This window comes from Camellia sinensis, chromosome 15 (assembly GCF_055761805.1).
Source record: "Camellia sinensis isolate YWXY chromosome 15, ASM5576180v1, whole genome shotgun sequence".
Taxonomy (NCBI): domain Eukaryota; kingdom Viridiplantae; phylum Streptophyta; class Magnoliopsida; order Ericales; family Theaceae; genus Camellia; species Camellia sinensis.
In genome coordinates, this window is record NC_138975.1 from 71218806 (window position 1) to 71226267 (window position 7462).

Sequence of the window (7462 nt, forward strand, 5' to 3'; positions counted from 1 at the left end):
GGTGGAGATTGAAGCCTTAGTATGTATCAAGGAAGCTGACATGAAAAGGTTCATATGGAGGAATGTCATTACTTGGGTTAGTATCCCAAGGGTCTTACTCTCTGACAATGGCACCCAGTTTTATGGGAAGACTTTCAAGAAGTTCTACTCTGACTTGAAATTGAGTTCAGAAACTATACTCCAGTCTACCCGCAAGGCAACGGTTTAGCTGAAGCATCTAACAAGACAATCGTCAATGAGATAAAAAAAATGGCTAGAAAAGGCCAATGGCAAGTGGATGGAAAAATTGCCAAATGTCTTATCGGCATACATAACTACACCAATTAACAAAAGAGACGACCTACTCTCTCACCTATGGAATGGTGGCCAGCATTCCCTTGGAAGTCAATCTTCCTACAATTCGGTCAGAAATCTTTGAACCAGCAAATAATGATGAGGCCATCGCCCAAGCTCTTGACCCTACAGAGAAACACAAAGAGTCCACCATCATTTGTCTGGCAACCTACCAGAAGTTTCAATAAAATGTGTTAGTTAGGCAATTTTAACCCGGGGATCTGGTGCTAAAGAAAGTCATTGATCATAAGAAAGCCCCTAGTGAAGGGAAGCTCGACCCTAACTAGGAAGGGCCCTACAAAGTCACCTTAGTCTTGGGCAATGGAGCTTACTACCTGGCTGACCTAGCAGGCAAACCCATTCTTTGTCCTTGGAATGTTGCAACTTGAAGAAATACTATCAGTAATGTAATGACTTGAACATCTTTCGAATGTGATTACAATTTTCCAAGTACCAACGAAATCAACTCTTCTCTACGAATTGTATTCTTTTTCATATGTGTTGTATATATTTTCGCTTGCTAATTGAGCAAGAACGGGTTATGGGTTTTAACCTACGCCCCAGCCTACAAGCTCGGCCCTTTGGTCAAAGTAGGGCGCCAAGTGGTATAGCTTGGTGGACTTTGTGCCAAGTGTCGTTATTTGAAAGCATGGTACATGGTAACAACTCGCGCTTAACGAAGAGCTGAGTTACACTCTATGATGAGTTAAACTTGAACGAATCAAGTAAAGATCGAGCAACGCAATGCTCTGCCTAATTCACATAAAACTTTTTTACAATGTGTCACCCACATTGGGGGCACACCATATTTTTTCAAAATTTTTCTTTTTAACTACTTTTTTCCAGGCACGAAGTCTACTCTGTCCAAACAGACAGTCTGCTCGGCCTCGAAGTCTCTGCTTGGCTGTGGAGGCATGGGAATTTCTTTCTTTCAATTTTTTAAGACACGATCTGTAATCATTTTTACATATTATTTTATTGGGCATAATTTGCATGATTATGTGTTTATGTGACACATATCTGTTTGTTTGTGAATTATCTGTTTAATTGTCAATAGAATATGAAATTGAAGGCCCAAGCAAATTCAGAAATCAAAATTGGTTAATTCAATAGGCTAATTGGGAATTTTAGAACCGTATGGTAAGTTTAATTAAAATTTGATTCAAATCAAAATAATTAGAATAAAATAAGTATAATTGATTAGACTTAAGCCAATTGTTTAGCCTTAATCACAATTAATTAGCTAAGCCTAATCCACCTATATATATATGTTAATCATGCTTTAAACTTCATTTTTGACATTAACTTGTGCTGAAAATTGAGAGCTAGAGAGGGAACTCAACATCTTAGAGAGAGAGAGAGAGAGAGAGAGAGAGAGACAAAGAAGAAGAAGAAGAAGAATTCAAGAGAATTATGGAGAGATCAAAGAGTTTAAGTTTATTTAAGGCCTAATTCAAGCTCTAAGTATGATCTTTACCTATAATTCATGAAGTTAATCCATGTAGGAAGATGAATTCACCAAATTGTAGGACCATTTGCATGTAATTGAAAGAAATGAGCACGAATTATCAAGAGTTTAGTGAGTTTGAGCGAATTGTGTACATGTATGCTTATTTCTTCACTTTTGAACTTGGTTTTTTACAAATTCACACATGCATGGGACTTACATGAGTTATTTCTTAAGGTTCTTCATGATTTGCACTCAACATCTCATATAAACATGTTTTTTAAAAAGAAGAGAGTTGGATTTCCTACACGCATGTCAAGAACATAATGTTTTGAGTTTTGTTTTGAAGAATTGGAAAGGGAATTGAGATTATGGTTTCATATTTTCCAACAATCCATGTTTTATAAAGTGTTTCTAAGCTTTTGAGACTAACCATACAAGTTTTGAACATGAAAGAAATGTTTTTGAACTTCAAACACAATTCTGGAAAACCCAGAATTCGTTCAGTTTGCTCAAGTGAAGAATCTGTCGCTCGAGCGAAAAACGAAGACATCCAACACTTTTGTAGACATTTGGCTGTTGGTTCGAGTGACCAAGTGTGCGCTTGAGGAAACCCACTTTTGTTCAGCACTTGGCTCGAGCAACCATCGAGCGTAAAATTCGAGCATCCAGTACTTTTGCAGTTAGGCCACACTGCTCGAGTGACCAAGTGTGCGCTCAAGTGAAGGCCCTATTTTCAACAAGTTTTGATTAACACTCCTAAGTGCATATTTGCATCCTCATGCCCATTTAGGCATTCTTTTGCATCATTTGAACATCCTTAGTCATCGAACAAGCTAGAGACACACATAAGGGAAATGAATTAAGATACGTTACTTGTTCGAACGTGTGTTTCAATGTGTATTTGTGTTATGTGCTTTGTGTAGAAGGTCAATCGAGGTCTATTGTCAGTGCCAACCTATTGTGAATAGTATCTTTGTAAAGATATGTTATTAAAATATATTTTGGCTTGTCACAAGAGTGTTATTTTGAAATGTTATTTTGTTATGAATGAATGGTGGTTTATTTGGAAATGGAATTGTGGCATCCTTAGTATAGGCCTCGCCCAATGGTAACAATACCATGGCTTATGCTATATGGCTCTCGCCCTGGGGTAACAATACCGTGGCCTATGCTACATGGTCTTCACCTGGGGGTAACAATACCGTGGCTTATGCTATATGGCCCTCGCTCGGGAATAACAATACCATGGCCTTTCGTTACAGAGATCTCTGATATAAACCCATGTGATCCCTTTGTGCACTAATGGATATGCCACATATGAATATAATTTGTGAAATTTGATATGACAAGTACTCATTTATTATTTGTTTCGAACTCATATGATATGATTTTGTACAATAATGTACATCATTCATTTGACCTCTTTATACTGGTATCACTCACTGGGTTTTAGCTCACACTCTTCCTTTATATATACGTAGGTGAGCAAATGGAACGTTAAGCATAGAGCAACCTCAGGAGTCCACCGTTTTGTCAGCCGTTTTAAAGTGCCTTCGTGATGGGCCGATCTTGGTCTCATGCGTCAAGTGTGTCAACCTTGTGCATCATGATGCTTTGTTTTATTTCTTTTGTTTAGTTTCTTTTGTTTTGGAACTTGAAATGAATGGATAATTTGTATAAGTGTTAAGATGCTATAATATACTTTAGTATCCGTATCTTTGAAGGAGTTGAAGTTTTAAATTCATATGATTATCATATATACACCGCTCGATGGACGAGTTTATATCTTAATATTGCTTCCGCAGTGCCCCTTTATTATTATTAATTATCAGTTTTGTCTTTGCGGCCGGAAGTAATCTGGGATTACTGGCCGGTCACGGCCTAAATCTCTAGGGGCTAGTCCGGGTTGTGACATGAACCCTAATCTGATTGATCAGACACCCTGTGTGGTTTCGAAGCCTCTACTCGACCGAGGGGCATGAAAAGTTTTAATTCTTCAATTTTGTAATTCAATTTTATGAAGCCTGGTCTGATCGAACATATGGCCTTCTTCTCTATAGAGCCCATTCTCAGTCAAGGGCAAACATAACATATACATGCAAAAATTAAGGATAGAAGTTCAAAACTTGCAAAAATTCAAGAAGAGCACATCATTACTACAATGCATCCATTACAAAAAGAGAAGCTCGACCTTACAAAATAAACATGTCTAGCTAGTCGAACTTTAACACTTGCAAAAATAAAGCAAAATAAAGTTTAAAAAAAAAAAAAAAAAAAAAAAGAAGAAGACTGTTAGTCCTTATCTTGGGGCTGCTCTAGCTTGTTCAGAATAAGGCTTGGCAGACGAAGGAAATGGAGAAACGGAAGGGGTGGCCTCCGAAGTCTTAGCCTTTAAGGATGCCTCATTTGCTTTGGCAGCCCTTACAGCAGCAACTATTGACAAAACAAGGATGTCCTTGAAAAGAGCAGAGGTCTTCTCAATCCCAGTACCACGAAGGGCCTCTGTCCAACCCTTGACAAATAAACCATCTCTCAACTCCAACGTCTGTTGGGCATAATCCGCCTTAGCTTCATCCCAACTGTTCTGGTTGGCCTCTTTAATAAGCTTAGCTTGGTTAGCCTTCATCGCCTCCAGCTCGACCTCCATTTCAGTCCTTCCCTATTCGACCTCTTTCTTGGTGTCCAGAGCCACCTTAGAAACTCTCTCAGCCTCCAACACCACCTTCTCCTAAGCAATGGCTGACATCCTAGCAGCGACGGTCTCCTTCTCGGTTGACTTCAGAGCAAGGTCAGCGTCAACTAGCACCTTTGTAGTTTGGTCACAGTCTACTATTTGCTCCAAACGACGTTGCTCCATAACATGAAACTGTCAGCCCAATTGTCAAAGACCACGATAAAACACTAGAGAGAGAAAATAAAGGAAATCAATCAAATCAAGAAGAAAACACTTACTACGGTCACCATCTAAAGGGATCCCTATTTTTAGGGATTTAGAGTCCACATTACTCTCAACCATAAGGGTAGAAGTAACACCTTGAATAGATTGAAAGCCAACTCACGAGAAGCTGTCACATTGTCGGACATAGTGATAGGGTGACCCTCATGCTCCAAAGGCGGCAGCCACTCCTCAACCAAAGTCAGCTCCTCAAAGCCCTCAACAACATCTTTTCCCTTATCCCTCTTCCACTTGGATGCCTTCGGTGCTTTAGTTTGAGTGGTGGTAGGTAGAATAGGAATGAGAACCTCCTCGGTAATCTACATAGATTGCTTTGGAACTGAGACTCTTTGCTTGGCCAGTTGTATAGTCACAGCAGCCACTTCAGCAACAGGGTCTGTGCTGTAAACTAGAGCTGCAAGGTCAAGCTTTTGGTGAGTCATGGCTTCTTGCTCATCAGGAAAAGGGTCCTCACTCGTAGTTCCACTTGATGACCGAACAACAGCGAAAGTAGAAGCACTGGTGTTGTTGCAAGCTTGTTGCTCGACCGACCTTTCCAAGGACCCCTTAAGGTAATCAATCACGTGAACCCTCCTCTTGTTAAGCTTATGCTTGTTAGTGGTTACGTATCCAAGCAGCTCTGTCATGGTTCGGTTGGGGTACGCGAAGGCAGTCTCAAGGTTGGTCGGATGTTCTTTGTTCATATGCCTTCTCGTCTGAGAAGCATCTATCAAAGCCATAACAAAAGTTAGAACCAACATCAAAAGCATGAAAGTAAAACCTTAAGGACCAAAGCTAACTTGGACCACCCCCCTTATGCGACACCCATGTTAGTCGATCCTTTATGCCAGTTGGATACTTGAAGTTTCCTCCTATGATGAAGAAGTCTTTCGAAAACATATTGGCATCAGGGAGGTCTAGGATCATTTGGGGTACATTGGTCTAAATTTTAAGGTAGTAGGTGCAATCTGGGTTATAGGAGAAGGTGTAACAATGGAGTATGTCCCATACTCCTAAGCTAAGGCCAAGCAACCGGTTAAGGGCAATGAAGCCACCTACAACCCTAAAAGTATTCATAGATATCTCCATGGGGTGGAATTTGAAGTAATGGAAAAACTTAAGCTACAAGGGGTCCAGAGGAAACCGAACTTCCCCTTCTACTATGGATTCTACAGGAAGGGGCACGGTATCGGCGGTCAGTGAACGAAGTGTGTTTAAACCCCGTAACACCGGAGTAATGTCTTTTGGAATATGGTACTTTTCTAAAAAAATGCTAGTTTGGATGATGTGTTTATTAGCCTTCTAAACTTACCCATCTCCTAAATCTAGAATACAAAATAAATAAAGGAGAGACAGAGGATCAAGAACTTACAATGCTGAAATTAGGGCATCAAACAAATGTCGGAGTCAAGCCAAACCTGCCATGAATTTCAAGGGAAATGATGAGGATGCAAAAAGGAAATTCAAAACCCAACCAAGAAAACAGAAGAAGGAATTGAGTTACTGGGTGAAGCAAATTGGGTGAACTCACAATATCAAGCTAATGCTGCAAGCTACGAAACAATGACGACCACTAAGCAATGAATGTCGTGTGAAGCCCACAACAGCAAGACCGACCTGCCAGAAGTTGAAACAAATTCAAAGACCACACTTGTTCAAACCAAGATTCATATCAAGTTATAATGAGAAATTGAAGGGAGTCTCCAACAATAGTGGAAAAATTCAGACACTTGGGGGGAAAAAAAATGATGAATTCATGGACTTACAGGATCAAAATAAAGTGGCCCCTGCAATTAATGATGAACAACCAAAATCAAGTCGAAGCCAAGAAACGAAGCTGGAAACCAGCGATACAAGCTTGCCAACAGCAAGGTAGCGGCGCTATGGCAACAACCCAGCGCCGGTGAAGAAAACATCAAAAAAGAAAATCAACCATGAACCCGTTGGAAAGAATGGTGAGTCGGCGGCGGCAAGAGGCAAACTCACGGTGAAGCAGGACAGAGTTGTCGCCCACGTGGGGTGGCTCCGACACGATGCTAACAGATGAACTCCGACGACAACGACGGGACGGCTGCTGGAGATGAAGACAGCAACTGAGTTCCAGACTGGTTTTGGCCTTCCGTCTGTGAAAAAGTGGTTTTGGAGTTGTTTTCGAAAATTCTTACCGCTTGTTTGGTTGGAGATTTAAAAGAATAAATAAATAAAATAAATAAAATGTATAATTTTACCACGTAAAGGTGATAGAGTTGAATCATGTCTAATAAGGAAAGATAGCTGCAAATTTCAAAAAAACACTCCAACCAATGCCACATGTCCGAAATTAGCTAACAGGTGGACAATTTTGGGAGGACCGAGCTGAAAGAAATAGAAAACTGAACTCAGACGAGGGACCGAGCAAAGGAGTGGAGTTCATAAAGAGCACCAAATGTGTAAAATAAATAAATAATAAAAAAAGGGTGGGTGGGTAGAACAAAAACGAGTCTGGGTCCTCGGCCGTTTATTCCTGCTGCTTTTCCTGCAACACCTCTAAAACGACGCCATCTTGAGAAAAATTTCAATTAAAAAAAAAATAAAAACAAAACAGAAGCACACCAAACCAAAGAGAGGGAGAAAAGGATCTGTAAACTAAATCAGAGAGGGAAAGAAGAGGATCCGCAAACCAAACCAAGAAGGGAGAAGAGGATGTCTAAAAAAAAACTATCAAACCCACCCTAGCTCTTTACACAAACCCAAATCAACTTTCT

At 40.2% G+C, this 7462-nt stretch overlaps 1 long non-coding RNA gene across 1 annotated transcript; it reads right to left on the reverse strand.

The window, feature by feature from the left end:
- Positions 1 to 4046: 4046 nt before the first annotated feature.
- Positions 4047 to 6949, reverse strand: LOC145813911 (uncharacterized). Its single transcript, XR_014357338.1, has 4 exons — positions 6485 to 6949; positions 6250 to 6335; positions 6091 to 6136; positions 4047 to 5445 (listed from the first exon to the last, which is right to left on the reverse strand). It is a non-coding gene; the product is annotated as an uncharacterized LOC145813911 (long non-coding RNA).
- Positions 6950 to 7462: the final 513 nt, after the last annotated feature.